This window comes from Rhyacophila brunnea, unplaced genomic scaffold (assembly GCF_057557595.1).
Source record: "Rhyacophila brunnea isolate RB1 unplaced genomic scaffold, BYU_Rbru_1.0 scaffold_1, whole genome shotgun sequence".
Classification (NCBI taxonomy): domain Eukaryota; kingdom Metazoa; phylum Arthropoda; class Insecta; order Trichoptera; family Rhyacophilidae; genus Rhyacophila; species Rhyacophila brunnea.
This window is the reverse complement of record NW_028232751.1, coordinates 46,513,060-46,533,851: the sequence shown is the minus strand read 5'-3', so window position 1 is coordinate 46,533,851 and position 20,792 is coordinate 46,513,060.

The following is a 20,792-nucleotide window of genomic DNA, read 5'->3' as shown; positions in this document are numbered from 1 at the left end:
CCAACCATTTTCATAACACGAACGATTTGTTTAATTAAAATTTTATATCACTTTTTTTTCAGAATTAAACGTAAGATATTTGCGTTGGTACGAGACTTTTTAAAATTGCTTGGTTGTTTACATTTGTGTAATATAAACAACAATGATAATATTTTTTTCGAATTCTGTATAAGGAGGTTTCTCACCAATATAGTCTTATTTACATTTTTAAAAGGATCCAAAGTCCATGTTATTCTCTGTAACGGTTTTGTCGCTCTTCAAGCATTATCATGCCATAATATTCTCTTCTGGATCGATGAACTCATAAAGTTCACCGGATGGACATGGTAGCAAAAAAAAACTAGGAACCGAGGAGAGTGGAAGGAGCTAGAGCATCGGTGGCCAACCCGCGGCCCGCGCTGGGTGTCAACTTGTGGCCCGCGGAGCAGTGAGAAAATTAAAATAAAATCAAATGCTGCCGCTAGATGTGCTCATTTCGCAAATTGAGATTCGATATTGGTTCTAATATTATTTTGTTTATTTCTTATTATTTAAAAAAAAGTCTAATCTAATAAATAATATGTTAGATTCTCATTTTTGTTTTATTTTATTAATATACATATGAAATATATATTTCTTTTTTGTTTTGTATAATTAAAAAAATCGTTTTTGCGGCCCGGTAGGAAATCTCATTTTTAGAATCTGGCCCGGCTACTGAAAAGGTTAAAGACTAGACGAAACCTTCATCCATCAGTGAATTGACCCCGGCTGATGACAATGATAATGATTGCTTTGCTAGAATTTAAATTAAATCACCGAATAAATAGACCATTTTTTTTAAATATAATATGATATAATCCCATGTGAACCTTGATCGCCACAATTCTTCTAATTCTAGATTCACTTTCTTTGCATGACGTACAATATAATCTAAATTTTAATATTATTTACGATAATATAATATAATCATCATCTTGTTTCTTAGTTAGTTAACAATCTCTTCTACTAAATTAACTAAACATATTTACAAGTCAAACGAATATTTACCGGTTTTATTTCTAATGTAACTAAGTTGATTATTCATATGTCTTTTATCTTCTCTAACACTCGTTGCGGATAGTATACGCGTGCCGAATACTTCTTCACTCGCATTTCCGGTTAGGTTTTCTTAGGGGTACACTGTGGAGATTCTACATACTTCAGCGCACGCTAAAATTTGATAGTCATACTCATTTGTTTTCATTGAACTAAGAATACAAATTGTATATGGTATAGGTTAGTCTTGTAATTAACCATGTAGATTGTAGAGGTAGGCTGTGGAGAACCGAAAAAATAAAAAACACGTTGTCAGTCATATTTGTTTATTTTCATTGAACTATGAATACAAATTGCAGACGGTTTTTAAAATTTGGTTAGGCCCTGCCCAAACCAAACCGCAGAAAAAAAAATATTAGCCATAAAATATCTAAAATTATAATATATTATGAATTAATTCAATAATTTTAGATATTTTTAAGAGAACAATATTTTCTTTGTTATATTGTTTGCTTTATGCAGGTTTGACATGATATTTTTAAAAATTAACAAAATACCATCTGCAATTTGTGTATTCTTAGTTCAATGAAAACAAATAAGTTTGACTGACAAAGTGTAGTGTGTACTATTTATGTCTAATTTCCACAACCTACCTCCAGTCCTCGCCACTGATATACACTGAACTGTAACTGAGTAGCAGATAAAGGGGAAATATGTGCTGTATATAAGTGTTTTTTTTTATATTAATATTTTAAAGTTAAATGCGGTATCCGGCATTCGGTTATTCTCAACGACCAATTGTCAAGAGATATGTTTGTTCAAATTGCAACCTGATGATTTAGTTGGTTCCACCAGCAACCCCCGTCCATAGAAATTGCACATTAAATGAACAAGTTTTCTTGTGTATTCCGCCACTTCTTGGCATCGTACAATACCCGAAGACGCCGTTGAAAAATAACTATGGCTATTATATATTATTTTTAAGGGATAAGAAAACTTTGCTATTTTTTATAATATATTATATTCTTTTCGTCCTATCTCCTTGATTAATCTAAAGAATAAAAAATCGTAATTGAATTAAACATGCAATATAGGTACATCCTATAATTAATTTATAACATAATTTATAATATTGTAAATTCATTTTCAAACTGTGCTCTATCTATTTTCATAGACATAGGATTACACGTATATAATACGATGTCTAGTATAAAAAGACATAAAAGTTTTAACTTATCATTAACCATAAAGTTTTTTCATCATTATCGCCTCAGCCACTTTGCATCCACTGTAAGATAATAGCCCGTTTACACATGCATGGATTTATTGCTGACAGTACGTTAGTAGTATCATTTTTTTATGACTGGGAATCTCTCAAGAGCAGTAACCAAAAACTGAATTTACATGACTTTAAGTTAAGAGTAACCATGGGAGAGAGGAGAACGTAGAGGTGTTCACTTTGGCAATATGACGCTGCAGATTTTCTAAATGCAACAAAAGTGGCCTTTGTGGCGATCAGATCGGACGGTCTCATGACAAGTTGCAAGATTGCATCCATGAATCAAAAATGTTCAGCGACTTCATCATTTTCATGCGATAGTTGAAACTTGTAGAACGATGGTGGCGAACCTGCCGAAAAAAATACAAACTACACTGCGCAGAGCATTTTGACGTTCACCAATTTTCACAATCTGTCAAATAGCACCATACAATGACAACAACGAGTCTCACTTACGCTTGAAGACTGAGATTGGCAAGACAGTCAGCTTGTAAATAGTTATTATTAACACAAAGATTAGTCAAAAATTCTAATTAAAAGATAATTGACTATACTATTGAATAAACTTTAAAGGTTTTTTTCATAGAAAATATATATATATATTTTATACAGTTTATAATACATGATAATGGTAAGATTTGTTGTATAAAATTATTAATAGTGGATTATTTCAGTTACCCCGTTGTTGCTTTGAAGTTACATGACATTTTTTTCAAATAAATTTAATACAATATTGTTATTTTTCTTTTAAATGGGATAAGTGTTTTCACATACTTTTTAAATCTCAGTGATTCATTATGTAGGTGTAGCTTTCAGCTATCGATTGGCATACTTATCTCAAAATCAATTTTTCACTTTATCACACTGTTGCTTTTAGGTAGCGATATATTTCGTGAAAATAACTATGTTTATATTGTGTTGGTTCAAACTGCATCAGTTGCAGGCGCCTGATTCATTTATTACAGGTAACAATCCCCCTCTTGGTCGTAAGCGCAAAACAAAGTTTTGTATTGAACAAGCAACTTGAGCTTTGTAAACAGAGAACATAAAAGAAATATAAAACATTAGACTAAAAACTAAAGACATCTATCTCCGCTCAAATAAAAATAAATATTCAGCATGTGAAAAGTTGTTTAGTTTAAAAAACCATTTGGTTACAGATAGAGCCACGATATTTATTGTTATATTGTGTTTTTACGCAAGCCGGATTGGAAAGTTTTTTTAATATTATATCTCAAGCGTTTACCAATGTGACAAATTCTATGGGGCGTGAATTATGTACAGTTATATGGAGCGGAAAATGCAAACATTGGATTATGTCATGTATTATGATTACCCTCCGCCACCCGCTTACACTGCACAGCCGTATTTCATACTATTACCTACAAGGCGTGAAATTTACAAAAAGAATATTCCTCGTAATTCTTTAAAAAATATGCATAAAATAAAAACCTTTCGAAATTATTGAGACAAAAATAATAAAGCGTTGTCTTTTGAGTACATATTATAATTTTTCATTATATTGTACCATGTCTATGAAAGCTTTTCATCATTCTGGTTTTATTGTATTATTATGTGCGATTGATTATGTATTAGTTTCTCAATAACCAGTACTGAAATGAAGTAATTATATTTAAACTATGTTGGTATACCTATACGACAGAATATAATAATTATTCTTGTTAGCAAATACTTAATCCGATGCATTAAAAATTATCTGCGTTTATTAAAGAAATAGGTACCAAACTACACATATCCCTACCTGAAAGCAACTATAACAAATAAAATCAATTAACTATATCGACCCATTTCAATAAGAAAACAGCTCAAAATTTCAAGGTTTTGTATTGATAATGCCATTAGATGTAGAAAATTATTTTATCTTTACAATTCAGCAAAAAAAATGAGTCAAAAATTTCTTCAATGTGTCATAAAATCGACGGTGACATATGACAATATGACACATATGACACGATGACAATCGAATGTGACATAAAAGGACGCGGAGCATTTAATTGCTCTTTAATTTTCGCATTTAAATAGCATGCTAATTATATCGAATTGCCAATTAATTAGTGTACAACTGGTGTACCATCCGCGTGGAAAGGATTAAGCTACGAAATGGACCATCATACTCTGCTACGTTTACTGTTTACTATACGAGTTGAGGGACGACGTACTTTTGTCCTTATATTGCTTTGTGGACGTGTCACCCTGTCAGTCCATTGAACTTTGATGATACGTCTACACAACCACATCTTGAAAGCGTCAACTCTACTCGATATCTCCAGATCTAGAGATGAAATTGAATTGCTAAGAAGGTACCTCATTGAACGGCATTCCTCAATTATTGTTTTTATCTCTTGAGACTCGTCCCATTTCTCTTAACACATGTTCCTAATATCGTGTTATTTTAATGTGTATAATCGCATGTATCTAAATCAATTTAACTTGGATAATTGGAATATTTTTTAACTACACACATTATTGAATGCGGTAAAAATACATCGAAAAACTTTCTCGTAAACTATTTTGACAGTTTTTCTATGAACGCTATTAATTATTGCCAGCTTCAAAAACGGCGCACTTTGCTTTTAGAATTAGGCAATCCAGCCGACTCAATTAATCGCCCGCCATTCATCCAATGTATGGCAACACTAAAGTCTCTTGGTTTCCATACAAATTTCCAACAAATAATAATACCTATTCATTAATTAGCACGAGGCGCATGATAAAAAAGAAGTGGCCATGCTTTTAATTCATGCAAACTTTTTAACAATAGAGAAAATAGTAACACTATAGGCATACTAATATTATGGAGTCTTTATAATCCAAACACAATTTTTACCTGCAGAACCAATTAAGAAATTATTATTATTATCTTTCCTCAACATTTTATATGGTTACTACTCGTTTGTTGATTGGGCATAAGCTGATACTGCTTCGCTAGTCAATTTATGTTAAGAGTAAAAATTGGGTAACTATGTCTTCCATTTGGTAAGAATGTGATAGCTGTATTTCATTTGAACACAGCGATTAGTTTGGCCAAAATGTCACCAACGACCTTATCATATTTTGATCACTGATAAATGACATTATCTTCCTAATTAGTATAATAATTTAAAATTAATTATTGCCATACTTTTCTTCATTTATTTATTATAAAATGTATTTTCATTCTTAGACAAAAAAATTTAACAGAAATTTATGGGGCAATTCAAAGTTTAAAATTGTTCTCCTGTAAATTCAACATTTTGCAGTTAACAGGTTATCCCCAAACAAAACCAAACTATTATTCATTTACTGCGATTTTGACGAAAATTAATAGGTGTTTAATCATTTCTGTAAATAATGATTTAAAAAAAAGAATTAGATCAGTTTTATATTTAATGAAGTTTATTTTTATTTGTATCACAAAATTTTCCCAATTTAAAATGTCTGTCAGGAGCACAGAATATAATATTCATATTAGGTACTTATATAAATGTGAAAGCCAAAAGTTTTGAAGCAGGGTTCGTCTTTAGGCCATAAAACTGAAGGAACACAAAACGTGCCGACTGTCCTCAAATATTGAACACGCGGTTCGTTTGATACAGACGTAAACAACATATTAGCTAATACGTGTTTAATTTTATCCCATATGTCTAAATTTTCGAGATCTGCACCCTGCAATACCATTCAGTAGGGTAAAAGGTAAAAGTAATTCATACTAGGTATTATGTACCTAATAAGAATAATTATCTTCACAAAATTTGCGAATGTACATTATCATATTGAAAATGAACATATTAATATACTATTTGTTGATATGATATATATAGGTATCATAATAAACCACTGTTGGATCAACGCCTTTAAAATATCTGCTCTATGCATTGCGTTTATATATTTATATAATCAATAACAACACTCACCGTTTTCTGGGTGTTCTATGAGGTCTAGTAGGATGTAGGAAGTTGGATCCATTATCATGGCTATCACCACTTGTTTACATAACTTTTCATAACACTTTACAGCGATTAGGACTTGAACCACTTGAACTCAGAAATAATGGGAACTGAAATACATAACGGGTAAGGCGATAGCAGATAACCGACTCGAGTAAGGAAGAATTCGGGTTAAACTTACACACGTGTCAGGAATACGTTTTACGTCGAATACTGAAAACTGCTCTCGGTTTATGAATTTACGCTCATTTAATGTTGGTGTATTACACACACTATTGCACGTGCATAATGCGTGCTTCATTTTCGTAGGACACTCACACATTCAAAACCCTGCATCAAGATGCGGCGTATTGAATATAGCCTATCGGTATTCTATTTATTATCTGTTCTGTGACTTGAACCCACAACCATGGCATTCGGCTCGCCATGCTTTACCGTTTAAACTAAAGATGGACTTACACGAATTTACCTACCGATTTTATTTATTTTATTTTTATTTATATTATTATTTTATACGAGAATATGTTTTACCAATAAAGACGTTTCTCTCATCTTACATGTGTAATACTGACGCTATCTATTAATTGAGACTACTATTTGCAAACACGTCTCATTCCCTAAAACATAATTTGCGGTAAAATGCAATAAACTGTTTTAAAGACTAATAATAGACTTTTTTTATATCTTTCTTAATTTTGTAATTTAGTACATTTAAAATAGAAAACAAAGGGAAATGTATTCAATTATATATTAATAAAGAATCTAAATTTCAAACACACTAAAAACTCTTTGAACTCACTTTGAAAACCCTTAGATTGCGTAAAGATTTAAAAGATTCATTTTTTTCTGGGTATTATAATTTTATATATTATGTTCGTTTCCGAAGCTTTTCCGAGGTATGTATTTTATTGAAGAATTCTATATTACTTTTTGTTTAATTAGTTTTGAATAATTATATCTTATGTATTTTCAAATTATGTATGTTACATTCATACAAAATCTTGTGAATTATTCTTTGAATAAAAGTAATAGTTTATTAAAAATTGTTAGCAAGTTCAATTAGACGTTATAACTAAAATATTTGGCGAGAGCCGGGCATCGGTTAGTCATGAATGTAATTAATATTCCATGATTAAATATACAAAAACCGACACTCACTAATAGCGCAATTTGATAAGCATTTCATGTATGACCTACTAGTTTAAATTGTCGTAAATAGATAGGAGGCTCGTACCATAATTGGTTAATGCACAGTTGGCGCGATACTAGTGGTTATACGGGTTCTAATACCATCGAGCATCGTATTTTTCCTTCAAATATGATTTTTTCTAGTGGGTATATATATATATGAGGTGTTTTTAAGTTATGTATGCAATACTAAATTATAATTTTTTTATCCTAAAGTAGGAAAATGAAATAAAGAAAATCAATATTAATTTTGAAGAGCAATTGAGTGTACAATATTTTTTGTCAGTCCGTCTTTAGCTAACACGAATAAGCTCGATGGTTTGCCCACGCGAGAACATGCCACGTACAATTGTCCGTGTGAAAAACATGGTGTGCCCAGATCTAAGCCGCAAACAGACATAGTTTGGCCTTGCGACTTATTGATTGTCATTGTGAATGCCAATCTAATAGGAAATTGAACGCGTTTGAATTCAATTGGCACGTCTGTAAGAATCATTGAAATTCGTGGGAATTTGCCATTCAAAATGGTGGCTTCGATAATGTTTTTCATCAATTTTTTAATGACCAATCGCGTGCCATTGCACAGCCGTGGTGGGTTCAAATTCCGAAGTAAAATAACCGGAGATCCAACTTTCAGTCGTAGAAGGTGTGTTGACATGCCTGGTAAATCCAGTGAGTTCAAAAACTCTGTTGGATAATTTACAGCTTCGTTGACATCGCAAACTGTATCGATCGATTTGTATGATACCAAATCGCCTGGCAATGACTGCTGTATCTTGAAGTTTAAATCGTCAACGTCCACATTTTTTGCTGCCAAAATGGCTCTTTCTGCTAGCCACGCATGATTTATGTATTGTGTGCGTACATCGGGAAATATGCGGTCAATGAGAGCATTTTGCGAATCAACGATTCTGCAGAAATTAGTGGGCAATTTTATGCATCCAGTATTTTCATAGACAGCAACTTTTCCATCGCCAATATCTAACAATTGGTTCGAGAATGTGTCAGCAGATGGATCTTGTAACATTTGCACGCGCATGTTTATTTTTAGCTGGACCTTTTCAACATTACGCCACAGTGGCGATGATTTCAAGCAAGCGTTGATCTCATCATCGTACGTTGAACGTGGAATGATGGGAAGTGTTTGTCTGAAATCACCTGAAAGGAATAATAGAGTGCCGCCGAATAGTTTGTCGTTGTTTTTTATATCTTTAAGTGTTCTGTTCAACGCCTCAAGAGAATGTTTGTGTGCCATAGTGCATTCATCCCAGATGATAATTTTGCATTGTTTCAGCACTGTGGCCATGGACGATTGTTTTTTTATATTGCACATTGCGTCTGGGTTATTATGAATATTCAGTGGCAGCTTAAATGCTGAATGAGCTGTTCTACCTCCATCCAATAAAGTTGCTGCAATGCCAGATGATGCAACAGCCAATGCAATGCCATTATTTGATCGTATTTTGGCGAGAATTAGCGAAATGAGAAATGTTTTGCCAGTTCCACCTGGTGCATCCAAAAAAAAGAATCCACCTTGTCCCGCCAAAACTGCCAGCATAATGCGGTCGTAAATGATTTTTTGTTCATGAGTCAGTAGTGGGACATTGCGAGTAACAATCGCTGCCATTTCTGCAGTATCGTACTGCAGTTCACGATTCATTTCGGTGTCCATTAAATCAGAAGTACTTCGATTTGGCGAACTCATACCGAAATGACTGAGTGGTAAATTGGCAATGACAACGCAAAGATCCTTGATAGTAATCAATGCTTCATTGTACATAGCGTCACTGAATGTAATCGTTAGATCGTTGCACCGTGTACGAATTCGATGCAATATATCGTCAGTCATTGAATCTTTGTGCTTATCCCACAACGTGTCTGCTCGTCCCGGGAAACATGTAGTCAACACTATAGCGAATAGTAGACGAATTTGTGTTGCTGTACAGCCCAATGCTGCTTCAGCAAGCATATCGTCCCAGTGATTGTCGTCTTCGAGCAAGCCGAGTGCAAGGCATGCATCTTTATATGTTGGATACTGTTGCCCATTCACTTTGCGTATATCTTGAAATGATAATGAGCCGGTGACATTAACCAACAACAGTCGCAGATAGAAACACTCAATCTGCCTTGGATTGACTGTATATACTCGGCCCAAAGTGTTTGATTTGAATAGGCCGGGGCACGCAACAATTGGTGTGCCTTGCTTGCGGGGCATCCATTTTTTTGTTTGATTCCATGTGAAATAGCGAGGTACTTCGGAATAGAGTAATGTTCGTGCAAAGGCACCGAAAGTATCCGCACGATTACACAATTCGAAAAATTCGGTGAGTGTAGTTTTTGGTGGATTTATGGCACGCTCAATTGCTGTCTCGTTGGTGAAAAATACGCGTTAGCCGTTTTCAAGGTGGACGGCTAAATGTATAACTGCTGGGTCCCGTTCATGAATTGGGAAACCAAAGATACGCCAGACAGCTTCATTGGAGCTGATGTACCGGCCAATTTGGTAGCGCATTATTTCGTCGTTGTCATTCAATCGAGGAGCATTCACATCGGTATTTTGAATTTGAAATACAGCCATATCGCTGCCTTTATTCACATACTTGCAAATGTATTTGATGCTCTTCACCGAACTGCAGAACTCAACATTGATATGAGCATTGAATGTTTTGCTCAGCAGAGGCGAATATGGTACCACCCAACGATTGTCAATGTCAATGTCTGCGTTGTTGATATTTAGTGTAAATGATTGTCCGCCATTATCAGTATTTCTTCGACGATACATTGGATATCCGTCGACATTTGTGATCGTGTCGTTGGTGAAATGTTTAGGAAAACGCTTTGTACATTTTCCATCTGCCATGCAAGGCGATAAACGATTCAGATCACCGCATGGGCCATGAATCATGTTTGTGGTAACAATATCGAACAGTAGTTGATCAGTAGACGGATCTATAATTTCCGCGGAAATTACACTATCGATTTCTTCAGGGCGTATTTTGTCGACTAACCAAATCAAAATGTGTGCATGAGGTAATCCTCGCTTTTGCCATTCTACCGAATACATCCAGCAACGTGTGGGACCGAATACGTGTAATTTTGTAATGAAGCTCATTAAAGACTTCAATTTTTGTTTGAACACACGTGCTGTAATATCATGACGATGTATTGCATTTTGGCCTGGCAATAGCAAAGATGTAATCTCCTGCCACTTTGGATTACATGTAAACGTTATAAATAAACACGGTCGTCCGTACTCGCGCACGAAAGTCATAGCATCCTGTATGTATTCTTGGATATGACGTGGACTGCCTACGTAGGATGATGGTAGAATGATAGAGTTACCAATTTCGGCGGTGTCGGCGTCGCTCATGATAGCGTCTCGCAAGTGAATGTATTCTTCCGCACGCAGCTTCTGTTGATTGTGTCGTAGGAATCGCAGTCGTTCGCTCTCTACCTTCGCGTACATGTCAACCATGAATTGTTGGCTCAGCTCACGACATCGCAGAATGACGTTGTCCTGACCACGTCGAATCATCATACGATACGCATAAAAATCCATCGAGCTCACTTTCTTGTTTGTTTCGGCTCCTGTAACAACATATTCAAAAATATTAATTCATTCATAAATATTAATTCAAAATGAATAATGATGTTTATAATGAATGAATTACCTGTGGCGGGATCTCGTTGTTTAATGTTTATGCAATATCCGTCTTGTCCCTTCCAGAAAATTAGCGGATATTGGAGAGCGTCGTATGAACGGTGTGTGTCAGCGATGAACTCCAGATTATTGTTTCTTCTTCGAATCACGATTTTTCGCGGCGATGTGCGGTCGCCAACCATGATTCCAGCAACGTCGTCAACAACAGGCGCATTGAATCGACGCACGTGCTCTCCAGCTAGTGTTTTATCAGGATTGATGACAATAGCGTGGTTGTCACTTTGCAATTCGTGCATGTATGATTTGAAGAATTTCAATAATTCGTTGTGCTCATTCAATAGGGTGTCCAGTTCGCCGACGATGCGCCTAGCATTAGGCAAATTGAGGTTATTGTAGCCGCAACGTGCATCTACGCGATTGATGTCCTCACCGCCCATGAAGTAAATTTGTAAAAATTTATGTGGTTCGTTTGGCATTGGCAGCAATGAGCCTACTTTGTGGTACACTTGGCCTTTGATTTTGAACGTTGAATGGAATTGTTGACCATTTGCCGCAGTATTGTGAACTATTTCTGTAGCTCCGAACGAAGTCATTTGGAAGCATGAATTGAATGTGCGAATGGATTTCAGGAACAGGTTTGAATCTGGATCCGTGCCGATGAGCAAGCCGTTCAATGGTTCTGGTGGTGTCTCAATTTCTGGTAGTTGCACTTTTCCTGATGCGCAACACATACCGGCTGACTCATGTTTGAATTTTAGCGCATGACAATGGGGACATTCTTTGTCCATAGCACCAATCAGCACTTTCCGATGAGCGGAATATTCAATATCTGGCTCGTATTCGAATGCAAGACGAAGGAACGAAGCGGATAATGCTCGATGTACTTGTTGGCGTTGTCGGTCATTTGCTCTGCGCGTGTTAACTGCAAACCGGCGCGCTTGTCTCCGTTCCAATTGTTGTTGTTGATTTCGTTCAGCTTGTGCCTCTTGTGATTGAGATTCACGCAATCGCGACATGCTCACACGCACATTTTCGTTATCTTGTTGGATTTGTTCGTCTGTGATTTCTGCTCTAATGTTTCGCATGTTTGTTGCTTTATTTGTTTGACGGCTCAAATAGGCCCCCTTACGTCTTGCTGGCATTGTACACTGTAACACAACACACACACACACAAATAGATAAATTAAAATAAATCGTACAACATTTTGCACACACTGCCTTGTGAAATGCCGAATGAATTGTCAAAATAACGTGACGCTTCTCGTGAATTCTTCTCGGACGTACCGCCATCTGTCATTCAAGAACATAAATAATTTCGTTCTGTTTGAAATACGAACGACGGTTCATTTGTTCATACAAAAATACTAAAATCGCGATTAAAAAATGGGAGAGTGGAGGTAGCAAGGTGAAAATTTTGGGTTATAGGTATTTTTTGATGCCAAATAAAAAAAAAATACAAAAAAAAATTGTCAAAAAAATAAAAGAAATTTTTTCTGGATAGAGATACCCTAATCACCTAGCGGTATGAAATATACTTGTTGACCTATTCTCATACCTAACAAATATACATAAAAAAAAATATAAAAATCGGTCGAGCCTTAAAGATTTTTTTTTCTGGATAGAGATACCCGAATCACCTAGCGGTATGAAATATACTTGTTGACCTATTCTCATACCTAACAATTATACATAAAAAAATTCATAAAAATCGGTCGAGCCGTTTCGGAGGAGTTCGACCACAAACATCGTGACACGAGATTTTTATATATATAGAGATGTTCGTTTTGCAAAGTTTTTCTGATGAATGTATTTTATGAAGAATGCTTTATTATTTTGTGTTTATTTAGTTTAGAATAAAAAATAATTATATCTTATTATTGAAATTCTTACGATGTGAGGAATATAAAGAAAATATTAAATTTCGTAGGCACGTTGTAGGACTGTACGCAAATTTGATGGATATAAATAGGTGCCTGTATTTCCAAACCTATAAATTTGATAATGTGGATTCCATATTATTTTATTTACATTCCGACGTCGGAATCGTAATATTGAGTTTGTAGCAAAGCAGCTCATTATAAATGAGATTTAGATATTTGATCGTGCCACAAATCGATCGATATTTTGAAACTCCGCCGCGCGTTCATCAAAGGTTCGGTTTATTCACAATAATAATTGGGTAAGCAAACACAAGTCAGAGTATACAGTGGATGCGCGCCTCTCAAAACAATCGATTCGGCAACGTATTGTTGTGCATCCGTTTCCAATACTGTCGATAGCCATCCCGAGCGAAGCTAAATAAGCATCCGCTAATAGGAATCTGACAAGTGCATCGACGAACAGAACAGAAAATGAGAATAACAGAAATGAAACTCTTTTGGAAAATGAAAATAATATACACATACTATCTCTAATTGATTTAAGTTTTGTACTCTTTCATTTGAGCCGTTCTTCAAGAACAGGCATAAGCAAACCTTTTAGATGAAGGGCCACATTAGGAATATAAAATGAACGGCGGGCCGCAAGTAAAATACTATTTGTAGACTTACATTATTCTACTGGATTCCATCACACATTGGAATTCTGGGGAATGAGAACGCAGATGGTCTTGCAAAAACAGCAACTCTAGAGAGGAGCATTGATAAACTACCCATACCGTATACAGACTTTTTTTAAACATTCAAGAAAATAGCCAAAACTGAAACAGACAATTTATTAAAAGAACAAGGTCTAACAAAAGGGAAAAAGTACTTTCAAAGTTATTACAATTCTGAACCAAACCATGGTATACCAATAAAATGCTAAATAGGTAAACAATCGTCACAATCAATCGCTGTAGAGCGGACCATTATAATCTTGCCTCATCCCTGGCTCGCTTGGGCATAATAAATGACTCTGGGTGCCGGTGCGGAAGTGAGACTGAAGATGTTAACCACGTTGTTTGGCAATGTTCTCTGTATGACACCCAGAGACAGCGGTTTCTTAAAGATTTAAGTAAACAAAAGTAGCAATTGCCACTGGATCTCACGATATTTTTGGCTCGGCTGAATATCAAGGCGTTCCAGTGTGTCCAAATGTTTCTGAGTGAGTGCCTACAAGTTTAAACTGTTTTTGTTCTTTTTCTTTTTTTCAGGCCTCTAGCAGGATCTCTTCCTACCCCACTGACATTCAACCCGACCTAACATCACGATTATTTCCTTATTGAAATCTTCTCTACAGGCTAAATGAAAAACTGAACTAGTGAAACCAAACCGAGGAGACAATCATGAATCTGAAATTCGCTGATTATGGAGTCGTTATTACGTTTGGTCATCCACGAAGTTCTTTCCATACGCCTCCAGACCCAAAATTCAAAAGCATAATATAGCGTCTATATTTTTCTTGCGCTTACTATCGAAGTTTCAGATGCATTACATACAGAGTATACTTCCTGTTGGTAGAAGGTTAGCCCGATAAAAAACCATGAAGTAGGTCTACTAAGTAAAAATAAATTTCCATGAAGATGTATCGTAAATTTAGTATTTTACATGGTACAAAACTACATACGGTTTCCATCTATAAATGACCTCTAAGTATTAATCCACCACGAAATGAATAATATTAGAATATAGTCTGAATATCTCGTACGGCGTTTCATCCTTATGTATTATCCCTGTTTATACTATTTTCCTTTCGGAAACTCGAAGTTTTCAAGTCGGCCCTTGAGCAATCGCTCAGTCAATTATAACGACGATTGAGCGCAAAAATATATTTTCAATGGAAGTGAGTAGGTACCTACCTACAATGCCTTTGTGATATTTTGCCATCAATGGATTAATGAATAAATTTCTCGGAAACAAAACCTTTTATGAAAATATTTCTGTGGTAAAGCTAATATTTTTTGCCAAAATCAGAGATATATTTTTTTTCGATTGATAATCCTCGTCTTTTTGGTGAAAAGGGATATAATCTCTTCTTATAATATTTCATTACCTATTGTAATTTAATATGTCTCGATACAAAATATATTAAATACGATTACCTAATACAATTATTCAGGGTTGTCAGTTGTCCCGGAATGAGAGTATACCGGTTGGACAATATATTAGTATTTTTAGAGAGAGACACAAAGATAATAATGCACTTTAATTATTGATAGTTAAATAAATATCTACTTTGTACTAGTTTTTATAATTAAATTAAATTATATTTTATTAAACCTAGTCCGATCCCAATAAGATGATATAGGCCTCCACGAAGTGGAGGTTTGTATTAGGTTACAGCTTGTTTTTACGAGAAATGCTTGCTCAATCTTTAAATACATAATCTGACTCCAAACACAAATTGAAAAACAATATGGGTATTTGCCAGACCCAGGATTCGAACTTGCAACCCACAACATTATAAACCAGTGCATAAGCCGCTCGGCCAATGGGAGCGTCTGTGTAGATATTACGAGCATGTAACCGTTATATTTTATAAATAATAATTGAAACGTATTTCTAATATACATATTTTTAAGCTATATAAAGTTGTGTAAATTTTTATTATTATATTAATAAAGGTCGATGAATGTACGTACCAAACCTCTACTCTGTGGAGGCCCATATGATCCTATTAGGATCGGACATGGTCGAAAGAATGATGTACGTAAATAACTATGCACCAAGAAGAGTGTAAGGAGTTAGGGGAGGTTTTTATCCAGCAGTAAACCGACGCCAGTTGGACATTTTTATTATGACGATGCTATGAATAAGACGTCATTACATAATATAAACTTTATTTTTTGGCTAGGTTCATAAAAAAGTTTCCTCCGAAAATGGTTTGTGATTTGGTTTCCCTATTATACTGCATAATATTGTTATTATTTCTAATAAAAAACCATTACATAAATCGATGTATATTAATAAATATTATATACCTATAAATTATTAAACTCTTAGCAACTATTATTAACATCGAATCAAAAAATATAGTCCAGTATTATTACGATTTATACGTGTATTAATAATATTACGATTTATAAAAACCATTTGATTACCGCATTTATTTATTCGCTATTGAAGTTTAGACACTTTTTTTTTAAAATATGGCTTCTATTTTTTAAAAATTATAACATAATTCTAAAGAAAAAATAGTTTGAAAAATCGTGTTTTTGTTGTATTCGTTACACTTTGCTGAAATGCTGCAATGTTTTTTTATTTTAATATTACTTACTGTCATAATAATTTATAATCCTACAGAAGCACTTCATCATCCCATTAAAATAGAACTCATAGAAAAATAATACACCCCATGTCGTGTAAGAGTGACTAAAATAAATTCAACTATTTTTTCTTACATTCCCCAAAAGCATATAATTACTATTGTAAGTAAATAGGTGATTATATCGTTGACGATAATATATTTGACATGCCTTAAAATACAGAGTGCGCATTACACAGATGTTCTCACATCCAATAATGATAATTTTCGGAAGCACGCCGCCTTATTAGCCCCTCTGTATTGAAGAGTTTCAACATTTTACACGGAGTCAAATCATTCCCAGCCGAAATAAGATTTTGTATACTACAATACAGAGTGCATCGAAATGTTATGGCATATCTTCACTATAATTACAAAAAATCCTATGTTGAAAATCTCGTTTTTATGGCTGTATGTAATTCCCAAGTGTTTTATACTCTATTATAATATTATCACATATAAACATAATCGTCCAATATCTTAAATGGATAGAAATGGTAAAATTGGTTATGTAAATTATTTAGCAACCGATAAAATGACACGAATCGTATATGTATCCGTATCGACTGGTTAACGTAAATTGAGAAAATGTTAACGAATCGTTCGCGCATTTCGTGCACTATACTTTTAACGACACTTCCATCGCCCAGGTAACCTGAAGATGTTGGCGTCTGTCATTTTTAAAGCAGATATTAAATAAATAGTTTTGGACGTCTTTCACTTATTTCCAACGAAAGGAAATTATATTGAGTATCGATTCGAGATTCGAGACCTAGACTGCGGTGGCTGGACTGTATAGAAAGAGACACAGCATCCCTGAGACTAAGGCGGTGGAGGAAGTTTGCGGCAGACAGAGGGGAGTGGAGACGTTTCCTGGAGGCGGCCAAGACATTGGGTTGTAGTGCCGATGATGATGATGGATTCAATACCCAAATATAAAACACTGACATTATTAAGGCTGTACCTCAGTTGAGGCACGGTCTAAAAAGATCGTGGCTAGGCGATGCGCGGATTGCGGGTGCAAATGACGCATGCCAAACGAAATATAATTTGTCATATAAATCCAACATGGGTCCATTTATTGTTCTGTTTATTGTTCTATTAGTAACAATAATAATATTATATTCGTTGACATGTTTTCTTTTTTAAGTAAATGGGTAACGTTTTTAGTCATCTTTACACGATTTAAGAATTAATACCCCCGTCGCCATCACGAAACAAATTGACGTGTTCCTAGCTCGACGTTCTCTCTCCGAATGCCAGCGAGTCCAAAATTTCGTCGCGCCTATAATTGAAAATTATTTGCCGTTTCACTGATGTATCGTCTTAAGTCTACATTATTTTCAGTGCGAAATATAAAACACAAACATAGGAGCCAATTTGAAATTCCAAGAATTGAATCTTGTTCTTGGTCGTTCTTTCATGACTGAGGATCCTGACTATCTTGGAATTTTTTCATCTATTGAGCGCCCAAGACTTTCCACCCATCTCTATTCTTGCTTCTATCATGGCAGAGTGAATACTGCCACCAGTCAGCTCCTTCAGTTGTTCGCTCCAGCGCGCCGACGCTCTATCTCAGCCTCGCCTTCCCTGGAGGCTACCCAAAACAACCAGAAGAATTGAATAACCATAATAATAAAAAAATGATAATTATAATTAATTCAGGTAACTACCGATAAAATAACCAATAAATTACATATTTAAAATTTATATGAACTAATCATTCATAATTATTCGGTATCCCGTGTGCCATTTGCATAATTTTACCATTATTAATAATTTAAAACCACTAATTAAGATATCATAATATATTGGTCTATGCATGTAATATTGACGTACTTAACTCTAACTAAAGTTAGCAACTAACTCAATCTGTCACTTCTATATTCTGGGTCTAAACACATATTGTGAAAGAAAGTGTGTATTTTCAGACCCATGGTTCAAACCATAATTTCACGAAATCACGAAATCGTAAGTAGTTATTTCGCTAAGCGCCCATCGGGGACCTCATAAATGCTTTTTATTTATGCCATTATTATAAGACTGACGCAAAGATCGCTATAACCCTCGGAAGTATTTCATACATACACTGCAATATTCAGACTGCAGCGCTGTATTTAACAGAGTATTACAACAACAGTCCGGAAATACCGTTGCTTTCCGTTCTCCCTGTATTTCCATACAGAAGGCGGCAGAATAAAATAGGCATACTGTAAAATTTTATTTGTGATAAATTTGAAAACTTCCCTTTGAAATCGAGGGGGTAGTTAGCCAAGTGAAACTTAGTTAAACTCTGTATAATATTTAGATATCTCCTTGAATAATTTCTCTTGCGTGGCTTACATCTTACATCCCTTCTGGCGAGGGGTGTGTCACTGGCGACTCGTGTGCTTTGTACTCATTAATTATATTACGTATGTCATGATTAGTATCTAACTTTGTAAGGGCCATAAATTGATTGTAAAATTACCAGTGATAATACTCCATTAATACGTATTATCCTTGCTTCATAATTCAGAATATAGTAGATTTTATTATATTTTTGATTGCTTTCTAATAAAATATTGTCTATTGTTGGATTTATATGCATATACTTTACTACCAATTAAGTGGAAAGATATTTTATGTACTTACTCATTAAAATAAATCACAATATAGTCATATAAAATTAACTACATATTCTTTACAGTTTAAACACGATTCGTTCGATTTCAGTTTCATTTTCGTTTTCATTTTCGATGACAGTTTAAAACGACACGTTACCGTTTGACAATCGTGGGCATTTTTTACATAAATATTTACAAAATTTACATGTGTTTTTTTGAGACTATGGACATAATTAGGGTTTGCAATATCGGTATTTCAAAACCAGTATTCAATTATTTATCGATACCGAAATACCGGTTTAAAAAATTCGACATACCGATAATTTCGGTATTAAGAAAGTATACACGTTTATGTTTTCGAAAATGAATTTAATGTTATTTTTTCATTATTTACAACTATATTGTATATTAAATATAGTGTATAAGTTTTATGCTGCCAAAACGCAAATTTATTAACTGAAACCAACAAAAGTTACATAATATTAAAACAAAATCCCTCAAATATACTTATAATTGTCGCGATGAATTAATATAATATTTCGAAAAAGAAAACATTCGTGCCAAATATAATATTCAATTAGTCTATAACTATTGATCCAACGTTGATAATACATCCAACAAACGTTAAATTTGAGAGAGATTTTTCTGTACTCGGACTAGTATTTTGTAAAAATTAGCAGTTAAAATTGTGATTTATACATATTTATAAAGGTCAACATAATAAATGTAGGTAGATTTCAAAAAAATACTTATTTTAAATAGATTTTAATAGTTATATTTATTGATAGCTACTCCTTTTTTCCAAAATAAGTTTTGACGAATACCGGTATTAATACCGTTATTCAATAAGAAATACTGGTATCGATATATTCATTCGGTATTGCAATCCCTAGACATAATAGATTGAGCAAGCGGCTAATATCCATTTATCGTAAAAACAAAAATCTGTCAATACTACCTCAACTCTGTAGAGCCCCGAATGATCTTTGCAGGATTGAACATAGTAAAAAAAATATTACGTGGTCATTATGGCAATGAAAAAAATATTAATTATATTATTTACATTACAAAACAATATAATAAGATTGTTTAGGTGACTATTATTTACTATTTTATTTATTCATAAAAACGTTTAATAATACAGATTGGATTGTTTACTTTATATTTTTATATAAGCATAATATGTAATGGAATTATAATATTTTGTGAGCTTCTAATTTCCCGCGAACCGTTTAATCTGCTTAGACCAGGGAACAATAATTATTGTGTTTCTTGGCTTAGGCTTAGACGGACATTATCAACTTAAGTGATGTTAATCATTTAAACTCGGCGCTCATTAACACAATCTCATGGTATCGCCTACACATACGGAATGCCGTAGGATATTTATAATCTAGTCATCGCAGTATGCCTGCGCGGGGCATAGAGAGAAACGCGTTAATATGCGCCGAACTTTATTGATAATTACTCATTATTTACGAACATCAATTTGCAAGTATTGATACTTTTTTCCGATATTTCAGTGGTTTTCATTTTTTTTTGTATCACGGCTGCTTTTGGGTGAATTCGTTATTTTCCACATAGTTTCTTAAATTTTGGAATCAAACATGATACAGCTGACATATTACATAGGCAAAATACCGCCCTTGCGTAGTCTCAAACTATCACCCGAAATTATTTTTAGTCTCAAATTTGATGTAAAGTCATTACTTATTTTTACTACATTATTTCGCAATTTTAAATAGATAATTATATAAATTATTGTTAAATCTTGAAAATCATAATATACGTCATTAGCGCCGCAGGCGATTTTTTTTTTATTCCACGAAATCTACTTTCAAACTGGTATTATTCGCGATTGTTCATCAATTTGC